This window comes from Sarcophilus harrisii, chromosome 4 (assembly GCF_902635505.1).
Source record: "Sarcophilus harrisii chromosome 4, mSarHar1.11, whole genome shotgun sequence".
NCBI lineage: Eukaryota > Metazoa > Chordata > Mammalia > Dasyuromorphia > Dasyuridae > Sarcophilus > Sarcophilus harrisii.
This window is the reverse complement of record NC_045429.1, coordinates 189555741-189579642: the sequence shown is the minus strand read 5'-3', so window position 1 is coordinate 189579642 and position 23902 is coordinate 189555741. Positions and strand designations below refer to the sequence as shown.

General features: G+C 34.2%; 1 protein-coding gene across 3 annotated transcripts in view; it reads right to left on the bottom strand.

The window, feature by feature from the left end:
* Positions 1-23902, bottom strand: part of FYN (FYN proto-oncogene, Src family tyrosine kinase) — a 233778-nt gene that overhangs the window by 137752 nt on the left and 72124 nt on the right. For all 3 annotated transcript variants that reach the window (XM_003769362.3, XM_003769363.3, XM_023503171.2), the window contains exon 2: positions 14429-14498. The gene's annotated coding sequence lies outside the window, so the exon portion shown is untranslated. The remainder of the gene's footprint in view (positions 1-14428; positions 14499-23902) is intronic.

Here is a 23902-nt window from a genome sequence, read left to right as displayed (position 1 = left end):
AAGACAAATATTCCAGACTCCAGGCCCAGCACTCTATCCATTATATCACCTAGCTGCTCTCATTAAATATATTTTGGAAAGTAATTTAATATTCTATCATAAAGAACTGTTTTTCCTGAATTGAAGGATAATTATTTATTAGTTTTTTTCCCCTATATTTCTCAAGGGAGTGGATAGATTATAAGGGCTACAGCAAATAGTTAACACAGTTAAAATACACACAAAAGAACATTCATCACAATATGGATAAAAACCGCTAGATTGTAGTTACTCTTAAAGGATTCATGGAAAAAAATTTTAAAGGGCTAACATTTGGATAAGCCAAGGAAAATGTGCACTTCAGATCTGCAAATCAAATGTAAGCAATTGTCCTGTGACCCTATCAGATAGTATAGAAACTCTAGATTAAAAAAATAATAATAAAAGCATCTGTGAATAGCACAGAAATGATTAATATCTTTTTTTCCTTTTTCCTATAAATAGAAAGCCAAATACCAAACTAAAACAACAGTATTACTACATCCAGAAAATGAATAACTTTTTCAAAAGGAAGGTCTTTCAAAATCTAATGATAAAAACCACTAGGTAACTAATGATTTACCCTAGTCTTTCAGGTAAAAGCTGTTTACTCAGCACCTCTATGGTTTCTGGTGCTAAAAAGACAGGGTATTCCTTTTCCCAGAAGGGGAGGGGAAACTTGTGGGTGGCAGCCAGAATTGTGGTGCACAGGGAGGTTAAGTCATAAGAAAGGTTAAAGACAATAAATAGAAAATCTGGTTTAAGTCAGTTACCATGTCATCTCTCAAAAGGAAAGTGAACTTTGTTATCTGAGGAAGGCCCTAAGAGCTATCCTTTTAAAATATCTGAGGCCAAAAAAAAAAAAATTTCCTCGTTGCATTACAGTCATAGCAAGTATTTAGAAAAATTCATTAAGCAGTGAGACTGCCATTAATTTTACTTGACATCTCCAGGGGTGTTCTAAAGCCAGCTCTTATAGGTCCTAGGCTAACTATTAAAATTTTGGGGTTAGTATTTACACCTTACAAGTTAGAAAATGCTATAAATCATTGCTCAATTTATTGTTCTGTTGACTCTCTAGATTTAAGAAACTGATGAAAAAATTTAATAATTCAGATTAAACTAAAAAGTATGTCAGAAGTAATTCCTTCACTCCTCCCAAGAACCAGTTTGGTTTTTTGCCAGCATAGCCTTGGATGTCTTTTAAACTTATAATATTTATATATAGCCTTTGCAGAAGCTTTAAGTCTATAAAGCACTTTGGAGACATCTCATTTGAGTCTCATAGTAAACCTGTGAGGTAAGTGTTCAGAGATAAGGAAACTGAGGCTTAGAGATCTTCAAGTATAGGCAGGAATGATCACTTGCCAGATTTGCGGTGATAGGAATTCTTGTTCAGCTACAGAATGGATTATTCCAACTCCAAGACTATGATTCTGTAAAAACTTGGGGTGTTCTAATTCACAGGTCTCCAGGGGAGTAGCAACCATTATTTTTTGCCTTTCTTGTATCCCCAGTGCTTAACATCTGTGATAGGGACAGAGTAAGGATCTAATAAATTAGCAAAGAATAGTTCCTACCCCACTGGAGACCTGTGAATCTTCTTGATGATGTTCTTGAAGAAGAGTTCAAATTCAACCTCAGATATTTTTATTAGCTTTGTGACCCTAGGTAAGTAACTTAACTCTAATTGCCTCAGTTTCCTCATTATAAAATGAGCTGGAGAAAAAAAACTGGCAAATTATTCCAGTATCTGCCAAGAAAAGTCCAAATTGAGTGACCAAGATTTGAAGAAGGAAAGGGCAAACCACTCTAGTATCTTGCCAAGAAAATCATGAAAAAATGGGGTTGTGAAGAGTAGGATAGGATTGAAAAAATTGAACATTTAGTTCCAGATCGCCTTAGATTTTCTGGGTACAATACTAAGGCTGAAAGTTGCTGTGGCTTAGATAATGTTAAAATAACGTCCAAGGAGACACTATAAGAATGTGAGATCCGAAAGGACCCTTAGAACATGGAATATTAAGGGATGCAGAAAATTCAGAAATTATCCAATGTTAAACTGCTCTTTCCCTCATTAAATTTAATATTTAAAAGCACAAATCTTTATTTGTATTATCTTCTATTTTCTGTCTTTTAAAAAACACTTCATTGTTTTTATAACACCTTCACTTTGGAATATCCCCTTCCTCCTACACAGAGAACCTTTCTCTATAACTATTTGAAAAACAACCGCCACAACCACTAGCATCTCTAGCCCATTCTTGCAGTCGGCTTTTTTATTTGTTTATTTTGGTGAGCACTTGATACAACAGTATAGCCACAATGGCAGTTTTATTAATTCTCATGGAATGAGAAGTCACAATGACACAGAAATTAAATTGAGATGTATTTTGAAACGTGGGTTCTCTTAGTGAGGGCACACATATAAATGGGCTGACCCCGCAGTCATCTAAAATTTTTGGCAGGGGATAAATGGGACAATTAAATGGCTACAAACCCTGACAAACGCAGAATGTGTCTTGACATTAATGCTGGTTTTTAAATATGATGTTCTCTGCCATTGGGCAGTACTGTGGAAACATGGTAAAGAGAATATTAGTGGGTGAAGTCCTTGTAGAGGATGCCATTAATTCTAAAAAATTGGAAAAAACAATTCAGTTGGATGCTACTTAAATGAGAAAGCCTTACTAATGCAGAGTAAAAAATGGGGATATTAACAATGCAATAGTTTAGGGCAAACATGTTTGAAAGATGAGGGGGATGAAAATGTTTCTGGTAGTTTAAAAAAAATGCAAGACATGCTAGAAATTAAACTAGCTCTGAAGATCTGATCATTTTTAAATTGAAGATTAGGCAAAACCATTTATCTTGGATAACTAATTATATATCATGGTTGAGAAAATTAAGACATTTTAATGTTAATCAGATAATAACCAACTTAATAATAAGAGGCACATGTTCTTTAAATAGTTAAAGGATGCGATTCAACTCAGCTAGGTGAATAGTAAATTAAATTTTAAAAATTTAAATTAAAAAGTATTCCCCTAATTTAAAACACAAGATTTTAAGGGTGAATGTTGAAAATTATCCATGTATATATTTTGAAAACAAAAAGCTTTAATTAAAAAAAAAAAAGCATTCCCTTATTATTTTCTTACTTATTTCAGGGATCAACTTTCTAGCAGTCATTTTTATTCTATGCTTTTCCAAAGGTCATCCTCTTTTGTAGATGAAACAGAGAAAATTAAAAAAACTTTAGAAAATTGGAAATGAGAAAATTAAACAGTTTTACTTTTCTCTGTTAGTTAGTGTCTCATCCATGAGGAGCAATAGGCAATCTTTAATTTGTTCTTCCTCTCTTCCTGACTATAGTTAATAAAACCATTCTGTCCTTACTAGCTCCAGCTCACTCTGAACTTTAGCCTACTGACACTATTCTTAACAGGAACTGTACCACACTTTTTTATTCATCCTGGATTTTTTTTCCTCCTGTCATTTTCTGAACTTGGCCCATTCTTTCCTGAGCTTATTTCCCTGTAGAATTTCTGTTCTACAGGATCCCCCCCCACATCCTTTGTCTGAATCTCATGATATTGGCTCTTTAAAATTCTAGAACCTATGCCAGAGTATGCTCAAGTTTCCTTTTCTTTTAGCATAAACTCCAGGAGGGAGCTACTTCCTGGAAAAGTTCCTGTCATTTCTACCCCAACATAGAGCGGCTTCCTATTGGAGACAATCTGGAGGACTTAGAGATCAGATGTTCTTTAAAAATACATTAGCAAGTATAAATTCATTCTCTATGGCAATGGTACTAAAAGGGACCAGTTAAGTATGGGAAGCATTGTAGGGCTTAACATACCCATTAAGACAAGTTTTACAATTTCACAACTAAACAGGCAGCTGGGTGAGCCAGAGTCAGGGAAATCTAAGTTCAAATACAGTCACATACACCCCTGTTTGCCTCAGTTCCTGTATCAGAAAAAAGTAATAATAATGGCATATACTTCCCAGGAGGAAGTTGCGAGGCTCAAAGGCCATGTTTGTAAAGAGCTTTGCAAACATTTAAGTACTAAATAAATATTAGCTATTATTATTTAAAAAGATCAAAAGTTTTTAATATTAAATAATATATACTTTTTAAATTAATGAAAATTTAAATCTATCTGAAAAGTAATTACTCCATTTTAATTTTTGCACTCAGATACGTTACAATAATAAAAGCAGTCTTTCAGATAATATATTACAACCCATTTCTATAACATTTCAGGGAAGTTGTCATACAATCTTTGCTTCTCCAATGGAGTTTTCACGGGCAACCTAATTCCCTTTTCTAAAGGATAATTCTATTTATTGATCCAGAATGTACTTGGAATGCTTGTGGATAGTGGATTGGAGAGGAGAAAAGACCTGAAGCAAGAAGTAAGATGTGATGAGGATTTCAGTTAGGTTGGTTATGGTGTGAACTGAAAGAGAGAAGGGAAAGAGTGGATAAGATTTAGCAATTGACTGGATATGTGCAGGGAGAGAAGGAAAAGAGTCAAGGATGATTTCAAAGTTGTGTCTCACCTTTGACAGAAAGGAGAAATATAGACAAGGGGGAAAGAAAATGAGTTTCTCTTCGGGACATGGTAATTTTTGAAAAAAGGTGAAATAGGCAGTGGATGATAAGGAACCCACAATAAGGAGAGAGAGGATGGGATAAATAGATAAATAGAAATTTTAAGCTTTCTTGTGTCATTTCCAGAATTCATCTTTTTTCCCTTTTTTGGAAAACTGGACCAACCAGTTTATCTTCATCTAGACAAGGATTAAGTGAAGGAAATAAACTGGACTTCAATATTTCTTAAGAAATGACAGTTAAGCTAGTTTTAAGCTTACTTGTTAATGCTAGAATTTAAAATTAAGATGGAATACTGCATTCTGTAAACTTAGTTTAGTGCTTAATTAATTAATTAGAAAGTAATTAATAAATGCTTGTTGAATGATTGTTTTGTGAGGCAAATGAGGTTAAGTGATAGGGTCACACAGCCAGTAAGTATCAAATGTTTGGCTTTGGACTCCAGGGATGGTGTTCTATCCACTGCACAACCAAGACACCCCTGATATGTGTGTGTTCTTTAAAGAACATTAGGATAGCATTAGCTTTCATGTATCTAATTTCCCCCATGATTCCTCAAAAACTACTTATAGTAAATAATTCAACAAAGACATTTGAAAGGTTGGGGACGATAGAGTTCTTTTCTTTTTCTTTGTTTCTTTTGCTCTTTGAGAGAAAAGCCAAATGCTCTCTCAACTAACTCTTCACTAATTTGGGGTTTCAATTTTTGCTTTACTCTTTCCAGTCAGATCATTTTCCATTTACAGAGAACATAGAAGGAAAACAGGAATTGAATAATTTGGTGCTCTCTCTTTCATATGTTAACAGGCATCCTTCCTAGTCACAGACTTATTCTTTCCTTGTTCTTATCTGAAAGAAATGTAGTAGTGAATGTTTTTGTAAAATGAAGAATCTTTGGTAATGCAAATAATCTCTCTCTCTCTGGCCAAATTTATCTATTTTGTACATTTGGATTAATGGATCAGGCCTCCTTAAAATGGGATTCACTTGTAATAAAGACACAGCCTCCTATTCAGTAGGGATTTGCTGAATGGATGAATAGATTCTCAGAAATTTATATAAAACTGAATGCACTGGTGGAACATGGACATATGGCTAATTTGTTAAGGAGATATCACTAACATTTCAAAACTAGAAGACTGAAAAGAAAATTTAAATTTATGTAACTAATAATAATTATTAAAGACAAGCTCAAGTATCAAGGGGCAAATGAGGCAATGGCAAATTTACACAACTGAGCTGGCTTTCCCTGAATTGGCAAATTTCTTACATTTAATGGGAGTAAAAGACAACCTACAAATTTCTCAATAGTCTAAATTTATAGGTTTTTAACAAATCTTGGGCTGTTCTGGTTACCTTTGGTCTATTCTCTCTAGCTTGCTGCCAAAATTTAAAATAGTCACTTTCTTTATGTTTCTTACTTTGTTCATCACCATCTCTTTATGAAGAGTAACAAGTTAAAATAATGGTAAATTACATTTTAGGAATTAAATATTAACTCTATTCTTCTTTTTAGACTATTAAAAACATGTCTGCAAATTTATCACAATTCTGTATTATCATTTAAATTTGTCCAACTTGGGGCATTATCATCATTTATTGAATATTCAACTATGTGTTTGACATGATTAACTATAGTAAGATTCGTCTTACTATAATCTAGACATAGTTATGCATGCCTGTAAATCCCAGCTATTGAGATGTCTGAGACTGGAAAATCTCTTGAGCTAAGAAGTTCTGAGCTATAGTGAGCTGAGCTCATCTGGTATCTGAACTTACTGAACTAAACTGGACATAAATATAGGGAGCCCACGGAATCCTAGTGGACACTATGTTGCCTAAAGAAGGGCAAACTCACCAAGATCAGAAAAAGCACAGTTCAAAATTCTCAGTGATTAGAGCAGATCTTGACCTATGAGTAAGCTCTCTGTACTCCAGCCAGGGTGACATAGGTGAACTTTTTAAAGTTTTTAACCCCCCGCCCCCTTCCTTTTCACCCTTCCTTGTAATAAAAGATTGATTTAGCAAAGTAGACTGATTTTAATGTGGAAATGCAATCCAAAAACTTTCTTTTCTTCTTAAAAAAAACCCCCAACAACTATACACTTAATTAAATTAGTTGTAATTTGATGAGAGCAGTCTTGTACAATGAATAAGGCTGTAGGATTTAGGAAGACCAGAGTTCAAATCCCACCAATGATAATTACTTGTCTAAATCCTGGCTTCTCCTTTGGTAAAACAGGATTAATGATGCATTTAGGGTATACACTTCATAGAGTTGCTGTGAAGCTCAAATGAGATAACGCATGCAAAATATTCTATAAACGCTGTAGATAAATGTCAGCCATTACTATATATTCTCTATATTCCAGAAGAAAATATTCTCATAAGAAAAAATCACAATGACTCTCCCAGAAAATTTAGCTCACCCTTATGGCAATGAATGCATTAGACCTCTTTCCGAAAGATTATTCTCTTAATATGTACATAATTTGTGCCCATGAAATTTATTTCAGATGAAAATTATCCACAGACAAGAATGGACAGTACTTAGTTTTAGACTGTTATTGCAGATGGCCAAGGTAGATTTTTATCCTCACAAAAGAGATGTCCTTAATGCAGCATCAAAAAGTCTGGGTTAAGAGCCAGACGAATCTATCTGATAATGGAAAATATAGCTTATCTCCATGTGGGATTGATGTAGGATCAGATACCTTCTAAGATCAAAATTCACAATCCAAAAGGAACATGTATATATACTATATTTGAACCTTCTCCATTTTCCTCTGGGCAAAATACATTCTTGTTCTAAAAAGCCAGTAAGAGCTAGTAGAAATAGCAATGAAAAGGGAATTGAATTAAAATGAGAATTCTAGGACCAGTTATATTTAATTTTGTTCCCTAACCTTTCTCTGTTTCAGTGCTTCTTTTGCACATAAACTAAATAATTCAACCAGACTTATGATTTTAACAGTGTGGGTGGCCCCTATGTGGGACTTTTCACCAATGCAGACTGAAATTGTCTTATAATTTCACATAAGGAGCCAGCTGGATAGAATACTGATTAAAGCCAGCTATCGAGTCAGGAGGACACGAGTTCAAATACAGCTTCAGACACTAATACCAAATGCCTCGAAAAATAAACAAAAAAATTCACATAGGTATTATATATTTCATGTTAAAAGAAAACATGTAGAACTATCAAACTCAGCAAAGTCTAATGACTTGACTATGGTATCAGAGTGTGCAGTGATTATTTAATTAATAAACATTTAAACACTTAAAGTATATCTGGCATTGTGCAAAATCAGAGTGTGCTGGAGACAATTAATAAACATTTATTAAACACCTACTGGTGTATCAGGTATTGTGCTAAGGAAGCGCTAGAGGCAGCTAAACTGATTTAACAATTATTGTTGTTTAACAATTTAACAAATTTAAATTTTGTTAAAATGTACTAAGGATAGAAACCAAGGCTTGATTTATTGTTTTGTTGATTGCTTAGATTAAAGAAAGTCAATATTGCACCCTAAGCTTAAAGGGGTACCATGAATACATTTTTTTTCTTCTTGGAGAGCTAATTGTTAAACAAACCTAGACAAGCATGACTTTGGACTTGTATTCTATCCATGTCTCTCCTGCTCATAAAATACATTCAATAATATCCTGCGTACCTCCCAATAACAGTTATTGTATTAAAAAGTCTTGAAAGACTATAGAACAGTGTTAAAAATAACACTGTTATTAAATAGGTCTTTGTTTTCAAAAAAGTTACTTTCTTAAGGGCTTGCTTAATCAGTTTTTTTTTTTTTTTATTGGTCCTTGAAGTAGACTTTGGCTAAGCCTAGGATCATATATTTAGAGCTGGAAGTGACCTCAGGAGTCATTGAGTTCAACCTTCTCATTTTTCAGATGAAGAAACTGAGGATGAGAATGATTTAGGTGACCACTCAGTTTTTAAGGGTTCGAGGCAGGATCTGAATTGCTCAAGATTCTAGCCTCTTTAGGCACTGACTTCATGGAGCTTAGAAAGTAGAGGTTCTTTAGAAGTTTCCAACCCCTCAGTCCCAAGAAGTTCCTGAAAAATAGAACAATTAGACTGGAGAAACAAGGGGATATGAAAGAAAATTGAAATGTGTATCCCTTGAACCCAAATGTTAAAGTCCTGAAAATAACCTTTGATGATACTGCTAGTAGGGGACAAGAAAAATTTGATAGCTATTTTTCTATATTTTCTTGCCTTGGTCATCTGAAATGAAATCTTCTTTATTCTTTTCTTTCCTCTTGATTTCTTGAATGCATTTCCATAACATAATGCATTTTCATGTCAGAGGAAAGAAATTACAAGAAAAAGAAAAATGAAGGGTAGATGAGTCGAAATAATATCATAGCAGAGCACTTGGTGAAGGATATTTATGTCCACAGATATATACACCATATCCTTTACTAGGGAGATAATACTGGCCTAGATGCTGGGTTTGTAAATCTCAAAATATCCTTCACAAAAGGAATAGTTACCTTCCCAAAATAAAGCCCATAATTAAGTAAATTGTTTCTGGTGGTGGATTGCCCTATATCACAACCTAACATGTGCTATCTTCAAAGGTTCAGCTTCAGCAAACACAGCCATGTTAGACTACAAAAGTCTATCTGTTGTCTCTTTTTAAGCCAGATTGTAATATCCCTCATGAACTGATGAAAATAAACATTGACAAGTACCAAAATACCTAGCCCATACTTCATCTGTAATGAGATCTCGCTCCTCCCTGTGCACATATTCCTAACACCAGAAACACTGGGTTTGATGCATGTAAAGGCTAGCCCTCTGACTGAAATGCCATTTAGTTTAGGAAGTTATCTAATGACAAGCATATTTAAAGAGACCAGCAGTTGAATTTTTAAAATATGATCTAACTTGAGTTAATAATGGGAACACATGGACTGTGAGTCATCACTTTTTGGTCTCAGTTGACAGCCACATATTTCGTTGCCCCAGAAGATTTAGTTGGTTTAGGTTTGAATTTGGAGTCTCAATACCTGAGTTCAAGTTCTGCTGTGAACTATTAATAGACATATGAGCTTGAGTCAGTCACTTTACTTCTACAGGACTTGATATTCTCATTTGTATAGATGAAAAAGTCAAACTAAGGTGTCAGTCCTGAGCTACTCGAATCAGGTTAGGAGGAAAGGAGATGAATGAAAGAGATATTCAATTCTTTCATTCAGAAGGGTCTCAAAAAGTCCCACCTAATTTTTAATTAGATATTGCCATAGATTAGGCTAATTATATATGTACCTTTTCCCTGACTGCATATTAATAGTTACATGAATATAAAAAATGTTAATATTTTTGAATTTCTAAAATATATTACAATTAATTTTTAATTATGAACTCCCAAAATATACTTATATTTCATCAAAATCATGTAACAACTAGGTTTCTCCATGAAATCACAAAGCTGGAACATGGATCTATGAGATTTGTAGTGATGAGAAAGAAAGGACATACTGCAGAGTGGTATAAAAGTTACTATGAATGGCTCTGTGAGTGCTGATATTTCCATACTTTTAGTGGAGCTGTTCTTAAGAAATCCTTCCCAATCCAATTAGAGAAGAAGGATAAGCAGAAAAAGGAAAAAGAAAAAAGAAAAGAAAAAGGGGAAAGAAAAGAGAAGGGGTAGAAAGAAAAAAGGAAAGTGGGAGAAAGAGGAGAAAGAAAAAAAGAAAAAGGAGAAAGAGAAGAGGAAGATAAAAGAGAAAAAAAGGGGGAAAAGGAGACAAGGTTAGTAAAAAAGGTCAGAAAGAAAAGGAGAAAGAGGACAAGGAAGGATTAAATGAAAGAGGAGGAGAAAGAGAAGAAGGAGAAAGAGAAGAAAACAGAGGAAGAGAAAAGAAGAAAAAGGAGAAAGAGCAGTAGAAAGGAAGAGGAAAGAGGACAAAAAAGAAGAGAGAATAAAGAGAGTAATATGTAAAACTACTGATCAATATAGTAGCCAGATTATAGAAAGTAATTTTTGTGTGGTCAGGCCATGGTTTCATTTTAGTAAGGAACTCTAAATAGTAGATAGAAAATAGAAAATAGTTTCTATTGAGGAAAACTACCTCTAGCAATGCAGACCAAAAATACCCGGGTCACTGAGAAGCTCCATGGTTTGCCTGACTCATACACTGTACTTGAACCTTGGCCTTACTTCCTGATTCTGAAGGCAGTCCATCTCTTTGAATTGATTTAAGGGAACTGCATAGAATACTAACAGAAAATTTCCAAGAAAGCAGGGTAGATCAGGGGGTTAGAAATAAGAGCTTATGAGGAATACCTGAAAAGAATTTAAAATCAAAGAAGATAAGTCTGGGAGGAAATGACATTTCAAATACCTGAAAGGACAGAGTATCTGGATACCAGGCTCTATCTATTCTAGGTCTACCAATAACTATATAACCTTGGACAAATTATTTAATTTTTCTTGGTTTTGATTTCCTCAATTATTAACTGAGAAAATTATGTTGATGATGCTTCAGATTAAAGACCTCTTTAAAGTAGATTTTGGCTTAATATAAGGAAGTTGTACCATAGTCATCTTAAACTTATAAGTTTTTGTTATGTCTTGAAAGTTAGTTGCAACATGGAATCAGAAACCCATATCAATAAACTGTTTTTCCTCTTCTCCCATGGTTTTTTCCTTTTATTCTGATTTTTCTCTCCCAACATGATTCATAAAGCAAATGTGCATTAAAATAAATACATAAATTTAAAATAATAATAAAAAAGAATGACAATCTGAATAATAATAGTCTATCTTTTGTTTCTTCAAGTTAAAATGAAAAGTTCACTTCAAGTTCAATGAAAAAAGCAATTAGTTCAGGTGACGACTCAATTGCCTAAATGGTTCTCCTTGAGACAACCGTGATACTTAAGTAAGCAGAAATATTTAATGCATACTTCTCATTTTACCACACACAATATTAAAAAGAAGTATACCAAAGATCGAGATTTAATAAATTAATTTTTATGGCTTTATCAAGGACACATTACTGATGTCCTTAGCATAGGGAAACTGGCTTTTTCTATTCTTTTCATTATTGCAAGTTTTTGACAATAGTGAATACAATAACAACTAGTACAGTTTGGTGCCATCACACCAGCAGTTTTTCCCTATCATTGCTTTTTTACTATCAGAGCAAATGCTCTGTTCCAGTGTCAAAAAGTTATTTAACACTTTAAGTATTTCAGCACCATATATATTTGTTGCCAAACATGGACTTAAAAGAAGGCCTTCTTTTAATTTAGTTGGTACTTATAACAGTCTGTAGTATTTATGTAGATTTATCAATTTGTAATGCTGAAGTGCAATTCTGCATGTGACATATTTACTCAGTATTCATGTTTACAGATAAAGCTTTAATTCACAAGTTATATAACCTTTCAGGAACTCCACTGTAAACTCATGAAATAAGGGGACTGAAAGGAGGAAATAATATCTTAATATAATTATGGAAATAATTTTGCAGAACTCATGAAAGGATCTTTTGGGGTCTATAGATTACACTTTGAGGATCACTACTCTAAACAAGTCCATACAAGTCTTCAGATTTATAGTTTTCTAAATAGAAAAATGGAATAGGGTTGCCTTATAGAGTAGTGAGAGTATTCAACCAGATGGAGAATAACCATCTCTCAGGGATGATGCTGAGAGGATTTCTCCACCATGTGGAGGTGGAAATTGATGATTTCTGATGTCTCTTTCTTTTCTAGATGACATGAAATTACTTCATGGAAGGCTCCACAAGAGATGTATCAGAAGGCACCTCTCCATGCTTCTTTGTTGAAGTGGGTGACTATGGATGTGGAACACCGAATATTATGTAATACTTTTTTGATATGTTGAATCATTTTGCCAGGTTTTTCTTATCTTTTAAATTTTTTATTATAAAGAATGGCTCTGAGAAGAAGGGAAGGATATATTGAGAAAAGAAGATTACATAAAAACAAAGGTTATCAATAAAAAGTTTATATTTTAAAAGAAAAGCTTTGAAATAAAGCTGTTTTTTACTCTAAGCACACAGTCTGAACCATTAACACATTCAGTTCTCTATATACAAATTAAAGTTCTTCCCTGGTACTAAAGGGCTTTCAAACTCCTCTGTGATACATGTCTAAGAAATTTCAGCAAATTATCTAACTTTCAGAGTTGAAAGAAGGTACTACCTATGTGAAAAAAGATTAGAAATGAAAGTATCACCTCCACAAAAATGTCTTGGTCATGTGAACCGAATCCACTCATTTCCTGAACATTTCTCTCTTCTTGCTTTCTCACACCTTCTTCCCACACAGGAAGTCTCTATAAGGTAGTATGAAGCTGACAGTTCAATTTACTTCCTCCCTTTAAAACATATTTATCTTATTTGTTTCTAAATGAAATTTTGTCAATTTCCAAATTTAAATAAAACCCAAACCAAAATGATTTCACTCAGTGGCAGAGTAAATGGGTAAAAAAAAAAGCAGCGAGTTATATATACTTACTCTTAGATAAGTACAAGAACTTACTTACAAGCTCCAGACCTACAAGAACCAGACCAGCTGATTGGCAAATAAGATAAGTCATTTGAGACTCACTACTAGTTGTAGAGTACGGCAAGGGATGAATATTATCATCATCTTTGGACAAAACAATATGGATCAATGGACAGAGCACTGGCCTTGGGGATCAGATGAGTTCAAATCTGTACCTTAGTTTTTTAATAGGTAAAATAAGGTAGGTGGATTACAAAGTCCTTTCCAACTCTAAATGTAGAATCCATTATCTTGATTGCTCTGGTGATAAATGATAAATCACCAATCCTTTCTAAACTATCTTTCTACAAAATTCATGCTCATATGGGGACTTGGCTTATAAAGTTTGTCTAACCTGCTAGATTGAATTTCAACCTCTTAGCACTAGCTTCTAAAATATCATACCATAAATTTAGAGAGTCTCAAAGGTTACAGATGAAGAAACATCAATTTTTTTCCACTAGTTTTTGAGGTAGGCCTTAACTAGTCTTAGAATGATAAATTTAGAGTTATAAAGGACCTTTCAGAGGGCCACTGAGTCCTATCTCCTTATTTTTACAGATGAAAAACTCTTTTTACTAATGTATTATGTCATAAGGTCTTTGGGGACAGGGATATCTCACTTTTGTATTTTTATTCCCTATTTGTCACAGAGCAGGCCCTCAATAAATGTCTATTAGTTGATTTTTGTCAAATTGAAGGCAGTTTGTCCTAATGGCCTTTAAATACTGATATGTTAAATGGCTACCAGTCATTCTGGTTCCCTCTAATTCTCCATGCCCCAAAAGCAATTAGCATTCTACTGCTGCTTAAGCAGACACACAGAATCTCAAGATTTTTCTGCTCTGTATTCTACTCCTTTATCTTTTTGTGTCTCTGTCTCTCTCTCATTCTTATTCTCTCAGCAAAGAGGCTTATTACTTTGATCTTACAGTGATAGCAGAGAAAACACAAGAAACTAAGTAAATTAAGCTGTCAACAATATCCTTTGCCTTTGGCCCAGAAGGCAATCCTTATTATACCTGGGAAATACCATATTCCTTAGAAACAGCAACGGCAACAAAAATTGCAGTCAGTAACAGGAAACACAGAAGCAGAGCTACATTTCATCATCATAAAATTTTGCCTTCTCTCAGCTTAACATGGATTTTAAAGAGGCAAAGAACAAGGAAGCAACCATCTTTTATGGGCCACCATCATCTAACAAAAGCTATTAGGAATAAATGCACAACACTTACCAGAATTTCTCCCAGCTATCACAAATTTTATATACACCACATTTCTTCTACCACAGCTGTAGGACTGGTCCTGAAAAACAATACCACATAAAGAGTGAGAAAAGCATCACTAAGCTGCAATAATCTGACTCATATTGCTTTACCAAGAAGAATCCATAAAAATCTCATTTCCTACCAATCTTATCAAACCTATACAACTTCCGTGAGGAAAGTCTTTTGCTGATATTTCAGACCTATATCCTAATTGATTAATGATCATTAGACAGACATCATTGAGAAGAAAATGAAAATTTACAGACCTGAAAAATTTGTGTGCTAAAGGAATAAGCCTGGAAATTAAATTGACAATGGTTTAACTACATTTTTTTTTACATGCCTATAGTGGTTAACCATATAGAAAAAACAGAAAATAAAAATGCAAGATAAACATCAAAAATAACAAGATCTTGGCTCAGTTATTCTTATTAATTTTAGACATATTTTTATTGTTTGCAGAATACAAAGTGATAATCTCAGCATTTTATTTGGAATATCAGTAAGGGGCCATGTTTTTTATTTCTATGACATTTCCAACAATGTCATCTATAGAAAAATTGGTGTATGATAAATACTTGGTTCTATTCTATATTCTGTGCATGGGACTGAAGATATAAAGACAAAAACTACCCTCAGTGAGCTTATATTCCTCTGTGTTGAATACATGTAAGCAAATAGAAAAATATAAAACATATTTAAATTTATAGAAACTATTTCAAGGAGTAAAGGAAAAAACTAACAACTGGGACATCAGGAAAGGTTTCCTATAAAAAGAGGAGACTGAAGTAAGACTGGAAGGGAAGCAAGCATTTTAAGCAGGAGAGAAAGGACCCAATAATCACAGAATTTCCAAGTTGGAAGATATTTCAACAGATGCATGGGGGTACTCAAACATATCCTTGAAAACCTCTAACATCCAAACCTTCTAACACAGTATTACAGGCCTGACTTTTTAACTGCTACAAAACTCTAAATTATGGGCTTGGGCTAAAATAATCTCTAATCTCAGCTTCCTATGTGTCTCATAATTTGTATTTTTAGTCATAAAGGAAGTTGGGAGGAAAGTGGATGGATCAGTGAGAAAACCATCACCAGCACTACAAGAGAAACATCTCAATGTGATCAAACTTTCCACTTATCACTACTGTGAAAATACACAAAGTTTCCACCATGTAGAGTTCTTATGTTACCATAGACTCAATTCAATTAATAAAACTTTACAGAACACCTATTATGTGCCAAGTATACTGATTTCAGACAAAGTGATTTTCCTTAAGTAGGTCTGACCCTGTTACTTCCCTATTAAATAACACCAATGGTTCCCCATTGCCTCCAAGATAAAGTATGAACTCCCTATTAATTCCACTGTCCTCAATCTTTGAGGAAAAGAGAGCATAGGGCATGTTTTCTGGGCAAAAAGCAATCTAGTTTTGCCAGAATATACGAGTCACTTCAGGATTTTTATTCCTTGGTCCTGGCACATAAAAAAGAATAGGAAAATGGACATTATTTATTGGTCCAAAAGCCTCAGATTGAGGGCTTCTCTGAGTCTTTGCCCAGAATAAACAAAAAACCAACAGAGTAATTCCCTTTCCAAGTGGAGTGATACACTGATGATTTCTGTGTGCACAGGGAGTCTCAACATGAAAACATAATTTGAAAGTGACCTGTGTCCATTCGCATCAGCAGAAATTCATCTCTGGCAGCCTACTAGGTTTGACATCACATCAAGTAATACTTATCATAAACAGAGAAATAGCCCTGCCCACATCCAGTAGTTTTAGAAGATGATTAAGGATATAGCAATATGAAAAACAAAGATTGGCTCTAAAACACAGTGGTTAAGACTGAGGAAGTTTTATATCAATTTCACAATTTAAATTTAATTATTTTTAATTCCATACACATTTATTAAATACTTACTGAAAACTTATTTGGGGGTTATGATTTGTTATTGTTATTGTTGTTATTATTAACAACAACAATAATAACATTTATAAAGTGATTTAAGGTCTGCAAATATTTCATTTTATCCTTAAGAACCCTGGAAGGTGGTTACTATTATTAATCTGCTTTTACAGATATATAAACTGAGACAGACTGACAGCAGTTAATTAACTTGCTCAGAGTCACAGAGCTTGTATCTTGAGCCAAAAAGACCTCTGTGTGTGTATGTGTGTTTATTTTATTTTTTATTTTTTAACTTTTTATATTTTTAATTTAATTTTATATTTTCCCCTTACACGTAAAAACGATTTTTAACATTTATTTACAAAATATATTTTCAAGTGGACTCTTCCTTTTAATTAAATCTTCAACAAATATCCAGAATAGAAATGGCTAATGGAGGCTCAGGAGTTTCACAAAATGCTTTTAGGTGACAAAGAACTGAATTTAGTGCTTTAATCTTGACTCAGAAGCATTCATCTCACACACTGTGACCAAGGACACTGATAATAATTGCTCACTTTTTTACATTCCAGAAAACTTTCATCCAGCCTATATGACCAATTCAGAGGGAAGTGCTAAAAAAGCACTGCAAGTTATTTTAACCATAGAGGTCACCAGTTGCCCACACCAGAAGTCCCACAGATGTCATTTCCTGAAAAGACAATGGGAGGTTAATTGCTGAAATCCAGAATCCAATAGGAATGGCAAATGGTGACATGCAAATAAGGAGATTAATATATATCTGTATCTAGATTAGTTTCAGTTATTTAAAGGCAAAGGAACAAAACAAGTCACCTGTTCTATAACCAAATGACATTAACAGTTTCTAAAGCTATGAGTCCAATCAAATCTTCTAATTTCTTCAGGTAGATGGTAAGAATAAATTTGCAGGGGCCACTGAAGTCACTTACGTAGGATAGCAGGGTATTGAGAAAACAAAAACAACAACAAATAAATCTTCTATTAGAAGACCTGATTTAGGATCAGATTTGGCTACGTACTGTATGATCCTGGGCAAGTTAGATAACCTTAATAGGCTTTATTTCTGCCCATCTATATAAAATGGTTGATAAGGGTGATCACTGAGTTTACTTTCATGTCTACATCCTGCAATGCTCTGCCAGATTTGGTTATAAGAGGACAGCAGGGGAAGGACTTTCTTTTCTTTTGCAGTGCATTGCTGCTATAATTTATACAGCAGGAAAGGATAGGATAGGAATTTCATTTGAAAAAAACAAATCAGTTCAACTATAGTCCTATATCTTTGAAAGTCAACTGTTTGAAAAATGATAAAGCTGTATCTGGCAGGATGTTAATACATTTATGAAACAAGGCCTAGTCACAGTGGGAAGGAAGAAGACCCTCAAAATTCAGGGTTTTCTAGGACAATAGCCTCTTTCTCTTTTTCTACTTAATGAAGGCCCTACTACAACCAACTATCAGATTCTTTTGTGAAACTCACTTCCACGGTTGCCCCTGAAGGTGTTCTAATCTCTTTGACTTTCTTCCAAAGAGTTTGGCAGACTCGAAACAAGGTTTTTGTGTGTGTGTGTGTGTGTGTGTGTGTGTGTGTGTGTGTGTGTGTGTGTGTGTGTATAGGCAAGATGGAAAAGAAGGGAGAAGTGAAATGATGGGAAAGGAGTCATAAGGAGAGGGAAATGGACAGAAAGCATATGTGCAAGGGACTCATATCAGAAAAGAAGCCAGTCCAAGAAAAAGAAATTATTGATCACAGGAGAGAAGACAGGGAGGGCAGATGGCAAAAAAAGAAAAGCTCATTTTTCTCCTTTGAGCCTATTATTGGCAAAACTGGAAGGGTTGGGGTAAGGCAACTCTCTGTAGACCAGGAAGCAATGATAAGCAAAAAACATTTGAAAGGTAAGGAGGAGAGATAATCACTTTATCTTCAGCTCCTAAAACTGGCAGCCAATGTGGCCAAGAATCACATTTCCCAGTACGATTCAGTGCTGGTTGAGTGATAATATAGCACAACTGCAGCTGACTACAGCTCTTCATAAGGGGACCCTTTGTAACCTCCATGACCACCTCTGTTAAAAGTCACAGGGCATTTGTATATGGGATTACATGTCATAAACAACAGCACAAGCACAAGAAATAGATAGAAAACTTTGAATTTACAAAAGACAAATAGACATAAATTTACAAAAGACATAAATTATTCTCTTCACCCATTAGGATTCCCTAATAATCTAAAAACCAATACCTCTAATGTATTCAGAATTACTCTGTTAACAAAAATTCTACTATTGGGGTAGTTAGAGGGTGCAGTGGATAAAGCACCAGCCCTGAATCAGGAGGACCTGAGTTCAAATCTGGTCTCAGACACAACATTTCCTAACTGTGTGGACCCTGGGCAAGTCACTTGACCCCAATTGCCTCAGAAAAAGAAAGGAAAGAAAAGGAAAGAAAAGAAGGAAGGAAGGAAGGAAGGTAGGTTATAGTATCACATAAGCACTAAGAAATTGCTTAGGTTCTTAGCACTCTGCTATTTGCAATGAAAAACAGAAGAAATATTTTAGAATTTTAAGGGAGTTGAGCCCTCAATTTACAGGAGGAAACTGAGATAAAGGAAATGGCTCCCCTTGCTCAAAGTCACAAAGCTAGAATATAGTAGGGTGGAATTAGAACTTTGGACCCAAGCTCTAGCAATTTTTCCATTTTACTCTATTGTCTCTTCAATGCAGTTCCAGTCCAGTTCACCATCTAAAGGGTGTAAATGATGCTAACGTACACTAAAAAAGAATGAACAAAATAAAACATATAATTAAATGCTAAATTATATGGTGTAAACGAGTGATCCTAGAGAATTTCAGAAGAGAGAGAGATAAGTGAGGGCAGGGGAGTCAGAATATAGATAAGTCTAAGGCAGGGGGAGAGGAGAATATTCTGGGCAAAGGGAATGGAAGTAGTAATAATGTTTTTATGAGACAATATAGCAACTAATATAGCAAAAAACTGAGAGTATGAATTAGGATAGGAGGGTTTCTTGGGAAATAAAAGTTAGTTAAGTATTATTCCTCCCTGGACTGAAAAGCAGGCAGGGGCATTCAAGCTTGAAGCAGTAGAAAATTGGGGAATGTTAAGTCTGATGACAGCAGTGTTTTTAAAGGAAGACACATCTGGTAGTAATAGGCAAAAAAAGATTTGTGAAAAAAGACAAATCAGCAAGAACTAGTTAGAAATCTGTTCTATTATCATAAGCTAAAGTGATTGAGGTCCAGACTGGGTTGATGACAGAAGAATATGAGATTTTTTTCATTTTAACATTTCTTTTAAAAATTGAGTTCTAAATTTTCCCTCCTCCAGTCCTTCCCCTATCCTTTAAGAAGGCAAGTCATATGATATCCATTATACATGTGAAGTCATGTAAAACATAGTTTTATATTAGCCATGTTTCCAAAAAAAAAGGAAGAAAAAGTGAAAAACAGTATGCTTCAGTTAGCAGTGACAGTTCTCTCTCTAGAGATGGAGAACATTTCTCTACAGAGAGAACATTTTTTTCATCATGAGCCCTTTGGAATTGTCTAAAAAATGTTAAACAAAGTAGCCAACTAAGTGTTTTGCAGTTGATCATTGTTATTAAATTTCTGTTACTGTGTACAATGTTTTTCCATTTCTGCTGACTTCATTTTGTATCAGTTCATATAAGTCTTTTTGTTCATATAAGGTTTTTCTGAAAACATTCTCCATTACAGCTCAATAGTATTTTGTTACAATTATATATCACAGTTTGTTCAACCATTCCCCAATTGATTGGGAACTTAATTCCCAATTGACGGACATCCTTTCAAGTTCAAATTCTTTGCTACTACAAAATAAAAATAATTTTGTACATATATGTCCTTTTCTTTTTTCTCTGATCTTTTTAGGACATAGACTAGGATTGGGATCACTGGGTCAAAGGATATACACAGTTTTATAAACCTTTGTGAATAGTTCTATATCATTCTGGAGAAAATTAAGATCAATTCATTTACTCTACCAACTATGCTTTAGTGTCTCTGTTTTTCCACATCCCCTCCAGCATTTGTTATTTTCCTTTGTAGTAATAGATCAGTTTAATAGATGTGAAGTGGTACCTCAGAATAGTTTTAATTTGCATTTTGATGAGAGCCTGGAAGAGAGGGGAAAGGAAGAGGAAGGAGAGGGGATGAGAAGGAGGAAGGAAAGGGAGACAAAAAGACAAAGAGAAGGAAGGAGGGAGACACAAAAGAAAGAAGGGAGAGGGAGGAGAGATTTGAGTTACACCTCTATGTAAAATCAAGGTACATTTAACAAAGGAATACTTAAAATGTGAGTTTTTGAATTCATTTTTAAAAATATCTTGATATATAATTCTATGTACTTTAGTTTATGTATTAAAAAAAATCATTCATCAAACTGCCAGAGGGATCCATGACACAGAAAAAGATAAGAACTCTTGGTCTAACATGAAATGTATCAAGCATAATAGGGTCATTATCTCAGAGGAGTAGCAATGAGAGGTCCTATATTCATAGAAAAAAACCCTTTACTTTCATTTTTGTTCAGTTGTATCTGACTCTTATGACCCCATTTGGGATTTTCTTGGCAAAGATACTGGAATGTTTTGCCATTTTCTTCTCCAGGTCATTTTACAGATGAGAAAACTGAGGCAAATAGGATTAAGTGACTTGCCCAAAATCACACAGCCACAAAATGTCTATGGCCAGATTTAAATTCATGAAGATGAGTCTTCCTGATCCTAGGCCTGGCCACTCTATCCACTGTGCCCCCTATCTATTCTAATTTCATACAAAGGGGGCAAAACTCAACTATTCATAGCTGGACCTTAACTAGAGCCAACTGGGTAACAAATTGTAATTACTATATATAACCTATATGAAAAATAAGATGTTAATGGATATTTGCTTAATACCAATGACTTTTTCTATTGTTTAAAACCATATAAAGTATATAATATAATGTAAATATAAATCTTATATTAAAATTTTATATAAAAATATAATACATGATCAAGTCTACAAAATGTATTTCTAAATATTAACTCAGTTGAGACCAACAAGCATTATTTAAGAACTATTTAAGTCCATATGACTGAGAAGGAAATTAGTCCCAGTGAGGGGATTGATTTGTCCAATGTCACACAGCTCATCAGATAGAATTACAACACACACACATCTTTATGACTTCAAGTGCATCCCACTCTTCAATTCCTCATTATGTCCCCACTTCAGAAAGAAATACCTTAAATTTCACAAACCACATTTTTGGACTTTGGATTTCTCAGTGTGTTTTATTCTGTTATATCCTTCATGTGGCTCAGTGGATAGAAGATGAACTTTGGATTCAGGTTTCTGATACATAATAGGTGGTCACTTAATTGCTCGGGGTCTTTGATGACTCTTCAAGACCATAAATTACATATGAGTTGCTGGATTATCTAACTTGAAAGAGCTTTCAGGGAATTCAATTCCCCAAACTGAAACAATCATAAGCTCAGATAAAAAAATGAAAACAGTAATTCTGGGAAAATTTTTTCAGGGCTAACTGACCACATCTAAGAAGAATATATGGACCAATCTGCAGCTGTATATCCCCACCTATCTAATGAAATGATGGAGATGCATTTCCTAATCTCTTCTCCCAAGACTGAAACTGATCATAATTACACACTATTTAGCTTCAGTTTAATGTTCTTTTCATTTATGTTTATATTTATTTATATATCAGTATATAAACATATAAATTTTTTATTATTTATAATTTATTATGTATATTTTCCAGGTTTTGCCTAAGTTTCCCATATTTCTCTGAATTCTTTATGTCTATCATGAAACAATAAATTCACATGCCACATTTTGCTCAAAATTGCCTGTCCATGTGTTCAACGAGTTTGCATTCAAAATTTTGTTATTCAATTGTTTTAAATGTCTGACTCTTTGTGACTCCATTTGGTAAAGACACTGGGATGGTTTGCTATTATCCTTCTCCTGCTCAATTTATAGATGAGGAAACTAAGGTAAATGGGATTAAATTACTTGTCCAGGGTCCCAAGGTACTAAGTATCTGGGGCTGGATTTGAATTCAGGTTTTCCAGACCTTAGCTTGGCCTGGCATTCTCTCCAGTTGGCCATCTAGTGCCTCTTTGGGGGAAAATAATATAAAGAAGAGCTGGAAAGAAGGAAATATTTAGCATGGAGATGGACAGGAAATAAAAAGGGGGAAGGAGAACAAGAGTACATATAAGATTGTGGGGGGAAAAGGTGGAGATAAGGATGACATCTGGAGTGTAGGCAGTATGGCAAGCCAGGGAATATATATTCCTCTATTTTTGGTTTTATTGATTTGCCATATCTTTCCATATTTCTTTAGGTCATCATATCTCTTATTTTAAATAGTGTAATCATTATTTAAGTAGACATTCTATAATTTGCTAAGCTTACACATTCCCCACCAAAAGCCCCAATGACTATTTCCATTAATAAAGCTTTTTTTTCCCCTGTCATCTGCCAGAAGTAGTTTTGCTACTTATGTGCACTTAATAAGTATGAGTTGCTATTTCAAAGGTCATTCTAATGGTTTGCTTTAATTTGAATTCTATCTATCAGAGGCTGAACAATTTTTTTTTATAATTTTTGCTTCTTTCGTAAACTGTTTAAATCCTTGGGCTCATCAAACCCACTGGTGATTAAGTACTGATCTTATCAACTGCTATAAAATTATTTACTATATTTTTTCTCTTAGTTGCTATTTTTATTTAAGCCTTTGTTATGCTACCGTTTGCTGTACAGATTCAAATATTTTCTAGAATCTAATTCTTTTCCTTTGTCTCCAATAATTGCCTTTCTTTCTTTAATATCTAAAACTGTCTACCTTCCATAATTGAGATAAATATACTATTTTTGTTTTTCTTTTTTGAAGAATTTTTGTTTTCTATTTTTTCTTTCTTTTATCTCTCTCTTTTACCCACTGCAGTATCTGGTGAGTTCTAGACTTTTGGAGGTGGTCTCTGCTTCCACAAGAACACTTTTAGCCAAAAGTTTTGCCTTTAATCTCAGCCACACCTTTTGGTCTAAATGGCACAGGTATATTCACAGGTGATAAAGTCACAACACACCTTTAGTCAAGCTTTTATCACCTGGATGTGTATGTCTCCCCCTAGTGGAGATGCAGAGAAGACTGGTGAGATCTTTGCCAATTACTTCAATACAGAAATCTTAAAGATCACTGATCACAATCAGTGATTGAGATGGGCAGGGATCTGCCTGTAGTTTCAGAGCTAGGAAATAAGAAAGGAATCCTCACATTTCTACCATTCTCCTTAATACAAGGAAGGACTTGCTAATAATTAGAACTTAGTAAGTTCCTTATCACCAAAAACATTCAAGCAAAAGCAGGAATGAAACAGAATACAAATAAAAAGGAATGGTGTGGGTTGCCTCTAAGTTGGTTTTAAACTAGTATGGAAAATTACCTTTAAAACCA